Source organism: Anoplopoma fimbria, chromosome 3 (genome assembly GCF_027596085.1).
Source record: "Anoplopoma fimbria isolate UVic2021 breed Golden Eagle Sablefish chromosome 3, Afim_UVic_2022, whole genome shotgun sequence".
NCBI lineage: Eukaryota > Metazoa > Chordata > Actinopteri > Perciformes > Anoplopomatidae > Anoplopoma > Anoplopoma fimbria.
Window position 1 is genome coordinate 21,092,058 of NC_072451.1, and position 14,143 is coordinate 21,106,200.

The following is a 14,143-nucleotide window of genomic DNA, read 5'->3' on the forward strand; positions in this document are numbered from 1 at the left end:
GAAATATTATAATATCAATCAGTATTGTAATCTATCTACTTTATCATGACGATAAAGGACATTATGGGTTACAAAATACTAAAGAGCAAAATTCTAATATAAACTAGTACATACAGTAGATATTTAAGTTATTGTTTAACATCTGTGATAAGTTTAATCATTTTTTAAGCACAGCAGTTGTTTTGCATTAAATATCACTTTTATACTCCAATATGAGATTTTGCATACATTTATCAAAATATATATATAAATCTGAGACACAAAAAATACTTATAAACAACATAATTGCATGTGATTCCCCATCCCCAACTTAAAACTGCAATTTATCTGAGCTAACTGTGTGACGAGGTGTTGTGCTAATTAGTGCAGCATTATGTCAGACACAATGAGAACTGTTCCCACCTGTAACATACAGAACATGGAAGAACGAACCATCTTGCAAAATGAGCAAAGTTCACATCCACTGTTCCCAATTGCAACTGTGCTCCATGAATAATGTTTCTAATGTTATGAATGTTTAATAATGTTGCTGTTATCATTTCTCCATCTGGCCACATGGAGGCAGCCTGAGGCAGGGAGAAGAAAAAGTTCTAAAGCAGTTGTCGTTCATGTTTATAAGGCAGCTGTAAGAACTGGAGACAAATCAGATTTTCTCTCTTAAATGTATTTCAAATGTATTTCTTTAAGGACACTAGTGTAAGTAGAAAAATAAAGGTGTTTATCGGAGCAACAAGGACATTTTAACCCACACAGTTATTTGAATTGTTGCTTCAATGCAATCAAAACTCAAAAACTGACATAACCAGTGTTTGAAATCACACTGGAAACATGTTGGTTATTTTAAGAATATTTAAGTAAATATGGTAGTGGATAGTTAGTAAAGAGATGAGAGGCAGCAGACTGCTTCTCAAACCGATGCCAGGTTAGATGTTAATAATTCTCTGTGATGACCGACTGCAGCTTTCGCGCACGTAATCTCTTCTATTTTTAGAAAAAGCAGACATCCCTCCCTAGGACTGATATCAGCATGCAGAAGTCTGCTGTTTATCCTTCTGCCTGGCAATGAGAAAAAGGGGATTGTCAGCTTAATCATTTCTATCCACTCACTTACCAAAGCCTCAGAAACCGCCTGACAGATGGCATTTCAAGAAGTAGAACATACAAAGCTAAATATGTGTCGCTGGTACCAAAATTAAAGATCCTCAGCAATTTATCTTCCATTTTAATTAGTTACAAAATTAGTTACAAAATATCATAACACTCTGCTAATGCTTCAATATACACTCATCAAATTGAAGACTTTCTAAAAAGTAATGTCTTCTTAAAGTATAAGACTTTCAATTTAACTTTTAATGCACCTGCCTCAAACAATAAAAAAAAGTTGATTTTGTTTTGTTCTTTGTGTGTTATGCTGGAGCACAGTAAATGTGTGTGTATGTACAGTAGGTGTTTGTGTGTTTGCATGTGTGGGCTGATGTGGTCTCTGCCATAGACCTGCAAGAAAAACTGCAACATTGTATCATTGCTGTCTGTTCAGTTGTGTGTGTGCGTGTGCGTGTGCGTGTGCGTGTGTGTGTGTGTGTGTGTGTGTGTGTGTGTGTGTGTGTGTGTGCGCGTGCATGTGTGTGTGTGCCTGGTCAATATGTAAGCTGATCTTCCGGTCCCCTCTACCCAGAAAGAGTGAGTGATTGAGCAGAGTAACAACAGATAAGAGAGACAACTTTACACACTGTACCCTGTGGCCCTGAGTGTGTATGTGTGTGTGTGTGTGTGTGTGTGTGTGTGTGTGTGTGTGTGTGTGTGTGTGTGTGTGTGTGTGTGTGTGTGTGAAGAGGAACGAAAATACAGCTTGTCAACAAACTGAATCAAACCTTTACTACAAGAATATGAATAAAAAAAATAGGATCATCATGACAATAATACACAGGTGTTATCAGTGAGAAGGATTTGTCTCCACTAGGGTTTAAACCCTACACTTCTATGAAAGGCCTCTCACCATTTATGAGGTGAACTATGCATACACTAAAAGCATATTCTGGTATTTTTCAACCTGGGTGTTACTCCTATATTTGTGAAGATTGTTCATGCTAACAACATGTCTTTAAGTCAGACCAAATGCTGTATTGATGCATGCAAGCTGGTTTGTATAAATGAATGTAGGGTTGGGAAATGATGATATAGACCATGAGACTATATAAACGTGTCAATAGTCAAATATTAGTCATATAATAAATAGATATTTAATTCATTGGATTAACAAAAAAAACATCCTGCTGAATATTTTATCCATAAACATTTTTTTCTTGGTTTATGGATAGAGTTTGCAGACACTTTGCTATATCACGGTATGTATTAATAGCATTGTCTGAAATGAACTATAGCATGATAGAGGATTATCTGTAGTTCGACAATGTAAAGCTACAGTTTGTTATATATTAGACACTGTCTGCGCCACATTGTGCCAACAAAATTAACCCATGTTAGTAAAAGCAGAGCTCGAATGGAAAACTTTTTTGGGAAGCCTGTGTCCGTGAGTTGCATTGCCACAAGGTGATCTATTACAGGAAATCTGATGCGTTAACAACACGGCTAGCATACAATACACCCGGATGTGACAGACAGCACGCCAGTCCTCGTGGGGGCTGGTAATGCAATACCTGTGTATCTGTGTGGAGCAACAGGGAAAAAAAGTGAAAGGAGAAAGGAGAAAAAAAATTAAAAAAATGAATGGATACATGGATACGATGTACGGAAAGCTAAAGACGAGGTGAAAGCAACAGTGAGTCGTGTGACAACTGGTCTGCAGGTAGATTGATTGAGGAGTCAAGCAGACTGTAAAAAAAAAAAAAAGGGGGGGTATGAAGTGACAGCCGGATGTCAGCTCAGGGTTAAAATAACACTGTCCTCTCTCTCACACCACACACACACACACACACACTCAAATACACTTTGACTCCCAGAGGCTCCCTTTCCTCCCACTTCTCCTCTGTCAGTCTGGGCCCCTGAGGCCCTCCAAGTATTCAGAGACAATCTCCACAAAAAGCTCACTCACTGGTCGCTGCTGCTATTCTGGGAGCTTCCTCCCCGAGTCCCTTTCCATCCATTCTCATACTTCCTCTGTCTCTGTCTACCTTTCCACTGTCACTTTTTTTTTTTTTTACTCAAATCCAGAGTAACAAGTAGCTTAAAGCGCAGATACCTTCTTGGAACATCAAAAGCTAAAATGGAACACAATTTATTGCCCCCTTTGCTGTTAATGTCCTTTAATGTTTTTTTCTATATGCCGATCTGACAAATAGAGGACTCTGGCAAGAAGAAAGAAGGAGGCGTCATGTAACAAAGTTAGTTGATTAATTGATTGATTCAAGAAGTCTGTGCTCCAGTTTTTTCGGTTAGTGAAAATCTAATGTGTTAGCGATGGTACCAACAAGCAACCAGGAGCAACGAGACTACAGCGTTAACGTTAGCCGGCTGGCAACACAGAGCATATAGCCTTCTTCAGCTAGCTTGTTAGCCTTAGCTAGCGTGGTGGCTTTGAGCTAGCTTGGTATGTTTTAGCAATCATGCTTCATTTGGCCCGCCTCTCCTCCACGCTCCACCTGTTTGATCATTTTATGCATTTGGATTTTTTTCCTCTGCATGTAATGAGGTAAAAAGTGGCAGAACATGGAAATACCTCAAATAAAAGTTCACGTACCTCAAAATGATCCCTTCAGCCTTAAGTTTAGTACTCTAGTAAATATACTTCCACCACTGATCTTCACATTACAGATGTTTTATTGGTTGGACTACAAATGCAATGTTTCAGTCACAAATCCGACCCCTCTGGCAGAGGAAGGAAGCCTGGCCTGACTTTAACAGTACTGTGTGATAAGCATCTGTAACAGGGCTGCCGCTCCACCTGCTCCAATTATGGAGCCATTTACAGACCAAAACACTGATGGTCTGCCTCTGATAAGTAAACAACCAGCATGGCTCCGGTAGCAGCATTCGGTCATTCGTGTGGTGTTTCACAAAACAAAAGCATATACAAAGGGTCAGTGAGGACACCCACTCTGCACAAAGGCATGTTGGCACAATTCCTACATTCACAGGCACACACACACACCGTACACACACTCATAGTCTGTTCCTCTTCTTTCTCACATTCTTAGCTGTAAAACACACACTTGACTATCATTTCTCTTTGCACTGAGGCTTGCAGACACCTGTTTGGGAGTGTCTGAGGCAACATCCTGTGCTTGGTCTGTTTGTGTCTGAGTAGCCGAGTGGTTTCTATCAAAGCCATCAGTGGGTATCTAAACTTCCTCCTCCTCTAACTCATTAGCTCAGAACTGTTTTTCTGTGACTGTGGTGACTGAGTCCCACAAATAGAAAAAATAAATAAATGTGGGACATGACAGATTCTCTTTTGGATACACAAACACAAGTCTGATAAAACAGGAAATTGTCAACCACATCCACCCTCTGTTTTTTTAATTGTGCATCTGCAAGGATATCCTGAATACATGCGATATGTAAATACTTTTTTTCCTCTTTCTTTATCATCCTGCCATGATATCTTTTACTCACACACGAAAAACCAACAATGTGACCTAAGATGACATCATCCTCTCTATTTGCTCCTCTGCAGAGTCAGTAGCTACCATTCAGACACACAGAGAGCTGGTCTGTGGACCTCCCCACTCACAGTCACTGTTTGAGGCATGATCTCATGTCTGCAGAGCTCACACACACACACACACACACACACACACACACACACACACACACACACACACACACACACACACACACACACACACACACACACACACACACACACACACACACACACACACACACCTAGACAGAATGGCAAACATGCACAGTTCAGTCACACCCAGCTGCAGTGAATTGAGAAAACAGAATACAGTGCTATTGTCTGACACGAGCACACAATCTTCTTACCTGCAATATCTTTTCCTGGTCTGAGTCCAGCGTCTGCTCTGACACCGTAGATACCCCTCTCAGGTTGATGACAGAAGGTCTACCACGTGCAGATGAGGCCCCCAGTCCATTGAGGTGAGATTTTGCCCAGCTACAAGTCCACGACACCGCGACGATAGCACACGCTCACATGATTTCATCCTCATCCATCGGTCAACACAAACCCAGGAGTACGTTTCAGGAGTCAGTGCCAGGGCCCTGGGGAGGTTTACAGGGTTTCAACAGAAAGGTGCTCGACTTCCCAGGAGGCCCCCCTGCAGACACACAAGCTAATAATAAGCACAAGAAACAACACAGCAGTTCCTACTTTAAAAAAAAACTGAAAAGACAAGATAGATAATATATAAAAATATAATAAAGATAACTTAGTTATGTTGACGACAGCAGTTCAATTGAAAGGAAAGTAAGGCAATATCCTGTTTGACGCTTTAGTGTCCTGTAGACATGCTTAATGATGAATATTACTCCCCCTATGCTCAACATCCTAAGTATAAACATTACCTTTTGGTATAAATCAAATTAAATATAAAAAACACCTTAATGCAATTATTATATTTAAGTTCAAAGTTAGTTGTTCCTTTCTTTCCATTTCAAGGCAAATGAAACATAACATCTACTGAGATGAAGCGGAAGCCAACCATCTACCCACTCACACCTCACACACATGAACAAACAGAGTGCTGGCAACACCTGGACTGACTAAACCACAGAGATGAGTAATTTTCTCACAACAACACCATCGCAAAACTAAGAATCGAAACCATTCTGTTAAAATTTTGGAGCACAACTCAAGATCATACAGAATTTTGAGATAAATCCTGCAAAAGAACATGAAAATGTATTCAACTGTTGCCTGCTGAATAAATAATTTACAGTAGGCTGCAACCGGAAGCAACTTCCAATGCTTAATGTGAATTGACTTGACTTTGTTCCAACCAGGTCTGGGGGCTGTGGTAGGAATGCCTGGGGCCCTGTGCAGGAGAGGCCAGTATGAATGAATCAATGCAATTCACACGGACACACAAGGACACAGTCCACCCACCACCTAGTGAAGTAGCAGACTGGAGCCTACAGTGTCAGAGGAGAAGCTCACAACAAGGAGAAACACCAAGCTATTCTTCCTCCCCACATACGCTCCACAAATGACCCCTTTGTCTGCAAGAAAACAGAAAAAAAAAGAGACTATGTATGTAACTGTGCGTGGAGAAACGCGATCATGCTGGACAGTAACACACACCCATGACATAGAAGCTCATATAGGCGTGTGAACTGTAAACAAATACACAGACACTCAACGGTCTGGCAGCTTTTCAGTGACAAATAGCCACTTGGATGTCATTCATTTATCGACACATGCACTATTGACGCATTAGTGGCTCGGGTTAAAAACAGTAAGCTGCATCTTTTTTTCTATTGACAACAATCTGCAACATGCCAGAGGGCGACATCACACGACCCCAGCGGATTTCACATTTCTGTTACGCAACTCCGTCAGTGGGCATGGCAGGGCGGGGAAGGTGGTTTAAGGCTGCGGCCCCCACCCTGGTACATAAAGACACGCAAACACCACCCAGTCCCTAGAGAGTCTAAGAAAGGCCAAAAATAAACTGAACGAACACAGTCAAGCACAGAGGTCACTTAAAACACTACAAATGTACGAGAAAAGCCGCTCTGTCGCCTAACTGAGGTCAAATAAACAACCACAGTGACGACCATCATCAGTCAAAGAGTGGTGTTTACGATCTATTTACCATCATGCACTAGGACTGAATTTAATGTGGTTTAGGTTATTCTAAAAGTCGGCCTAACTGTTGGATAGATTACCTTGATATTTTGTGCTAATGTTCATGATCCTCAGAGGATGAATACTAATGAGTTTGCTGATCCTCTGACTTTTTTCCTCTTGCGCCACTAGAAGGTTCATATTTGTGAAGTGACATCTCTTGGCCACTGTTGGATGGATTATGAAACTCTGTACAGACATTCATGTTCCCCACAGGATGAATTGTAGCAACATTGGTGCTCCCTTAACCTCTCATCTTGCAGTATGCAGTATACATTTGAATTTACTTCATACCTGATAAACTCAAACTATGTTTAGTGCTAAAGGGGCAAAAGTTAGCATGCTAAACTGAAAGATAGTTAACAAGGTAAACATAACCTGCTAACCATCAGTTTGTTAGTTTTATCATTGTGAGCCCGTTAGCATGTCTATGTTAGCATTTCGGTCAATGCACTGCTGTGTACAGCCTCATAGAGACCCTAGCATGGCTGTAGACTATTAGACTTGTTTTATACATATTTCCATTCATATGTTGGCTAACAGTTAACATGTCTGTACGGTTTCATTACAGTATGAAGAGGTCAAAATACCGGCTAAATAATTGGTTGAACATCAGATTGAACACTGGTTGTGGTAGCTATACTTTCAGGTTGTGTTTCTAAAAAAAGGGCCATTCATTTAATGTTGGTCACTGAGCAGCTCCACGGGAGATCGGTGTTTCAAATGCCTTGCTTGCTGGCACCTGATCAGTGTAGTGTCGAGAGATAGATGACAAAAGTATTCGACTTTAAATAGCGACCCTGCAGTCCAGTGAACATTTGCATCTCAAGCTCACATGATACAAATTCAGTCTGAAACAAAGACAAATTTGTTCCCACAGTCAAACTGTATGAAAAGTAGGATGATGATACCAGTTCACCATCTGTACATGCAATAGCATTACAAAAACAGTATTCGGACATAAAGTGCTTCATCCTGTCTCGAAGCTTTTTGTCTCTTTGAATCAGCTTATAATTAATCACGATTCGTCAGGCTGAATAAAAAGCCTGCCCCTCCTGCCTATTCCATTTTCAGAGTCACTGCTGATTCACGCACTCCACTGTCAACAGAAAAGCTTTTCATTCATGATGCCTCCCCCCCTCCCACTGATGAAGTCAACATGGCACCACTCACCCAAAAAAAATAGTTTTAATTGCATCATCTTTAACACTGACAATGGCCTTTGTCTTAGACTGTGCTGCATTTTAAACTTGTCTGCCAACCATTAAATCCTATTTATACCAACCACATATCAGATACTAATGACACTAGCTTAACCGTCAAATTAAAACTCAACATACACTGCCGTTCAATCGTTTGGTTTTGCCTGCCACAAAACCTTGATTTGTTACAGTCAGATGTTGTATGTATGAGGGGTTTGCAATAGAAATTATATTTTGTACATGGAGAACAAAACGCGCTACAAAAGGTTCAACCATACTGACAACTGAAAGGCCAGAAAGAGACAAAGATCACTCTGAGCAACAGTTCAATAAGAGTAGAGTAAATCACCAGTCATTGGTACATGAAACAGGAAGCTTAGCATCCAAATGTGTGCACATTTAAATAAGAAAAGGTTCCTGTTTCAGTGTCACATGCACAATAATGCCAATAACAACATCTGAAGGGGGCCCAAAAAATATTTAGAGCCCATTTAGAGTGGTTCAATAATGGTTCAATAAGGATCTAGGGGCACTTGTGCTTTTCTGGACTGGCAACCAAATACATTTTTTTAGTTGTTTTGGGGAAAAGATGATGACAATATTCTCCCCTGGCATGTAACACTAAACGCGTTTTAATCATTTCATTCTTCTTCTTTCATGCCCAAAACTATTTAAAATGTAAACTACACATTTAATCGACTATCTATTATATTCTTATTGTCTCTTAAAATAGTCATTACAACAAAAGCAATTAAGAAAAACATCATTAGAACAGGTTACTCCAAACTTAAGAAACGGCGGTCTATATGTTTAATATATTCAACTCTGAATCAGTTTAGTAAAATAACTTTTGTTTTGATGATGTTTCTATTGACACTGAATCATAATACTCCTATGATCAGCTAACTATGGTAATAAGAGATGACCTAAGAGAGGCCAGGCCAACTCTATCCTCTCCAGAAGACAAAGCAAAGCTGCAACGAGGAAGACGAGACACTCTGGAGGAGGTGAGAGGAGTGAAACACAATCTCCTCTCACCAAAAAGGAGACAGTAGAGGAAAACCAGCACTCTCTATTGTTCTCACACCCACACACACATATATGTGTGAGTAACGTAGTGGACAGAAAAGGACAATAAATCACAGTGTAACATTATCAATATACTTTCCGTCCCATAAGTCTCCATTACAGTGTTTCATTTACAATATTTTAAAGACATTATTGAAACTTTAAGCTTTTGACTTTATCAGATAAACACAATAATTGCTGTGTCCCAATCCAGCGGCTGCATCCTTCGGAGGGGGGATTTGTAGACCGATTGCGTCACAGCGGCCGCGACGAGGCCGTCCCATTTCAAAGACTCCTTCTAATGCGGCCGACAAATGCAGCCTACTTTTCCCAGATTTGGAGGATACAACTAATGGATCCTTCACGGCCCAACATATCCCAAGATTCATTGCGTGCCGGTGAAGTTGATTTTTATTTATTTTTTTAATGACATGGCGACTAGTGGACCTGCAACGGGAGAATTCACATTTAAATGTAATTATTGGGTTTTAACTCAGGTGAATATCTACAGATACAAGTGTTAAAACTAAAAACAAGGGACCTGATCAGATCACACTTATGTTAAAATGATCGGTTAGCTTACGAGACGCTATTAACTAACCAGCTGAAGCTACCGAGAGCCGCTGCGCTATTTATAGCAGCTCGTCCATTTTAATCTTTTAACTTTAAGCTTTACCTGGCTATCTCTTTTATACTCCTTTATGACAACCGCAGCTGGTTGCTAGGAGACGGGAGCGGCAAAAGGGTGGGGGGCGTGAAAAGCTGGTGACGCAAACAGGAAATCATTTGTGGACCAGACCGCCTCATTTCGGGGACCGCTCGGTCCAGCCTTCGCGGTATTCAAGGGACCCGGCCGACGTAGACCGTGAAGGCTGAGTCCTCCGTGGGCTGCAGCCGCTGGATTGGGACACAGCTCATGACTCTTAACTTTGCCAATAGTGACACTTTAAAGTGGTGCTTTTGTGTGATTCTTTCTCTCGATTAAATTAACTAATCACCTAGTCGAATGGTTAATAGTGCATTTGTTGGGGACTATTTTGAGCTGCACATTAATACAGTGTATGTGAGATTTACTCAAAATAACCTACATAGCCCAGGATTATAATAGTAAAAGTACATGTCAACAGTGTGGTTCATTGATGGGGTTTTTTTTATGTTTTTTGGCACTGAAAAATAAGCATTATGAAAATTAGCTAATAGCAAAAACTGTATTTGACTGAGAAAATGTATGAATTTTGTACACAGTCTCAAATGAATCGAACAGCTTCAACGCTTCACATCATATCATTCATAAAGCAGCACTGGAAAACTTCCTGCACACTACCACACTGACATCTTATCCCCAGCTGTCATTCCTAATTAAAGACGTGGACTTGCTGTATAAAATACAGCTTGGATGCAGGAAGGTGGTGCGACACTCCTACAAACTGTCACATCCTGTTGGAGGAGTTGGCGCTGCCCACATTTGACACTATTCCTGTATTTCTAACTGCTCGCTGGGCATCAAGCCAGTATTGACAGACAGTTTCCTTTTGATCCATTGAAGTTGTCCAATCACCTGTAATCATACTGTCTAAGAGCAGTAATACTAGTTTTAATCCTAACATCTTTTAGAGGTTTCTGTCTAAACATGCCAGGCGGAAGACTCTGGTTCCTTTCACTTTCAAAGAATTATAATAGCTAATTCTTTAATAAAAGATGATGCTGATCACTTTAACTCCCCTTCTAATGCTTTATGCGCCTCTGCTTAACGTTTCTATTTTTCTTGTTTAATTCCAGTAAAAATTTGAATAGCCCAAAAGAACAAAAGATTATATCGCATTATGTAAACCTTGAAATCGTTACCAGTCATTTAAATGCGGGCAGTCATTCTGTCACTGTATCCATCTTTAGTGAGGAGTGAGTAAATGTGTTTAACCGCATTTATGTCATATAACTGTCAGCTTCATCGAACTACAGGAGTTTAGTCACTAAAGCAACATCCTGCAAGTAATGAGATCAGGGCTGAATTTTGAGCAGCAATCGTAATAGAATAGATTATGAAACAATACAATCGAAAATGAAGGGAATACAAACCTTTTTTAACCCTACTCACATGAAGTGTTTTCAAAATGTATGGAATTTTACAAAACAAATCTTTAAAGGCTGTTTCTAAAAATGTGTTTGTTCTCATACTCTTTAGCCAGAAATCTCCACTTCAGTAACACTTACATAGACCAAACCTTCAAGTTTCATTCCCATCTTTAGTCTCAAGTTTATTAGAGAAGGGTTTGTTCATATATCGTTCATAGCCTAATTTATATTACATTTTATTCCTAAAAACATGGCAATTTCTTTTTTTTTTTATTGCTTTTGCCAGTATTTTTCTGATTTATGGAGAAGATATATCGAAAATGCCCTCATTAAAACCGTTGACTTTTATACTTCAATAGAATTGAAGATTTCTGTTTTTGAAATGTATGTAAATTAGCACATATCTACATTACATTACAGTCATTTAGCAGACGCTTTTATCCAAAGCGACTTACAATCAGTAGTATATTACATATCATTCACACACTGATGACAGGCTACCATGCAAGGTGCCACCATCAGACTCTAACTAACATTCACGCAACATCCAGTCCACACCGATGGCAAGCCTTCAGGAGCAACTTGGGGTTAAGTGTCTTGCCCAAGGACACATCGACTGCCGAAGCCGGGTATCGAACCACCGACCCTCTGATTGGAGAACTACCTTGCTCTCCACTACGCCACAGCCTCCCCTACTAACAGAATGCCTCATTTGCATATTTAAACATACAGTTTCAGGCAACTTGTAATCCAAAAAAGAATTGCCTTAATGTAAGAAATCAAATGGGAAGTTTCATGGCTGTTTCAATTAATTAGATTGTTTTGCCCTATTCACCTATTGTGTCTCCACTTGAGGTGAAGCTCATATCCAGAATAAGTTCAGTAAAGCTTGAAGTTTCATGTTTTTCCCAGAGACGCTCTACCATAATTCTGTGTGCGTTGCACAATATACAGCCTCTCTGACCACAAGATGACATCACAATATCACCTCACAGAAAAAGCTTGGAGAAAGTACCTCATCAGGAAACAACATTTGGTTTTCTCAAGAATCTTGCTTATTTCACAGAGCTCTCTACAATCCATCACTGCCATTGCTGTGTATTTATATGAGCACTCCCACTATCACCACAGACCGACAGTGTGTCATATTCAGTCGGAAGCAAGAAGTGAAAAACTGGATCGGATCCACTTCAAATACAATGTGATCCCAGTGATTCAGTTACAAGCTACAGCATGTGAAAGGTGGAAGTCGTAACAGCCAAATCCAAGTGTGTGGTGATGTGAAGGGTGAACCTAAGGGCAACAGCTTTTGCCGATAGATACACATTTCAGCATTCAACCACAAATATAAGAAACCAAGACCAGACATCGTGGTTCACCATCAGATTTTGACCTACTGGATCGGTCGAGACACGTTATAAAACGTCGTTTAACAACAGTCTTTGCATGGCACCATCATACTGATGAGAAGATAGCTGTACTACAAGAAGTGAAAGAATTCACAACCAAATGTAACATGTCCACCACATGAAAGCTTCAACACAGGAGCAGGAACATCACATCCTACATATCTTCTCACATCATCTACTGTCGAACAATCTGTCTGGGTTTAGTCCTCAAAGCGGGCAACAGAATCATGCATACAAGGGTGGAGATGGGTGGAGGGTGGTCATCGACATATCCAGTAGTGTTTCATGGTAAAAAATGCAAATATGGAGACAATGGATGAGAGAGGGATAAAAGATCTTATGAATATTCTGCAATAAATCAGCCATTTAGGTTTAAATCTGTTTTTAAATTCACTCAGATGTGTATTGACTGGCTGGTCCAAGTTGAATTCAGAGGCCAGTTCGACTTTCTTCTCACAAATTAAAGCATACAAATCAGACAAATCACAACGAGTCGTGTGGGGTGAAGCAACGACTACCTTATTTATCGACGGTCTACTGTACGAGAGTGCCCTGGACTTTACCCTGTGGGACAACAGTGGGTCAGTCTGGTTTTATAGTCAAACACTGGAACCCATTAAGGTTAATTGCACCAATAAAATAAAACAGTTATGTGCAAATGGGTTACATAATTCTAAGTGTAAAACTATGAGCATTACTCATAGATCTACAGATAACGACAGTTATTACAGCTGGAAGTGTGTGTATGACTTGACAGGTATAGTGTGTGGGTGTGTGTGGGGGTGTGTGTCTGTCTGTGTGTGTGTGTGTGTGTGTGTGTGTGTGTGTGTGTGTGTGTGTGTGTGTGTGTGTGTGTGTGTGTGTGTGTGTGTGTGTGTGTGTGTGTGTGTGTGTGTGTGTGTGTGTTGTGGTGTGTATTGTGGGGTTTAGAGAGGCTGGGCCCAGCTGAGGTGGTTAAGTAGGAGGAAAGCTTTTTTTCTGCTGCCCTCAGGCCTAGTATCTGACACCAGGTGTTTTAGGTGTGTCAGGGGTGTGTGTGTGTGTGTGTGTGTGTGTGTGTGTGTGTGTGTGTGTGTGTGTGTGTGTGTGTGTGTGTGTGTGTGTGTGTGTGTGTGTGTGTGTGTGTGTTTAGGTGTGTGGGAGCGAAAGGAAGACAGAGAAAGAGAGGAAGAAGTTAGAGAGATAACACACAGCAAGTGAAAACAAGCTAAAGCACTTACGTCTTTCTGATCACATTTCTTTCCAGGTATATTAATCATACGGGGGGATCTGATTTCTTGGATGAGAACTTTTTTATACTGCAACTTTGCAAAGTTGTATCACATAAAATACAACTGTTCAAACTCAAGGGTCAGAAGATGCCCGCTACTCTTATGCAAGTCATTACATTTACTGACAAAAATATCCACAGACTTGTGAATGTCCACATGATGAGAATCATTCTGAACTTATCATGAGACATAACTATAGTCTTTGCATTCCTATTAACTCTGGAGGCTGCAATTGTAATAATGCCTTCACTGGTCAAATGTGCTATACATTCGCTATTTGTATTTTGAGTTAAACCAGGCATGTTAACTTGCAGAGGGGAGCAGGTTAAGTGTTATAACTCAAGTCTT

The 14,143-nt window shown here is 40.3% G+C and overlaps 1 protein-coding gene across 3 annotated transcripts in view; it reads right to left on the minus strand.

Moving 5' to 3' along the window:
* tnk2b (tyrosine kinase, non-receptor, 2b) overlaps nucleotides 1–14,143 on the minus strand; it is a 56,288-nt gene that overhangs the window by 39,787 nt on the left and 2,358 nt on the right. For 2 of the 3 annotated variants that reach the window (XM_054596384.1, XM_054596380.1), the window contains exon 2: nucleotides 4,951–5,243. The gene's annotated coding sequence lies outside the window, so the exon portion shown is untranslated. Of the gene's footprint in view, nucleotides 1–4,950; nucleotides 5,244–13,042; nucleotides 13,092–14,143 lie in introns of those variants that run through there. The other variant, XM_054596381.1, reaches the window with a different exon arrangement.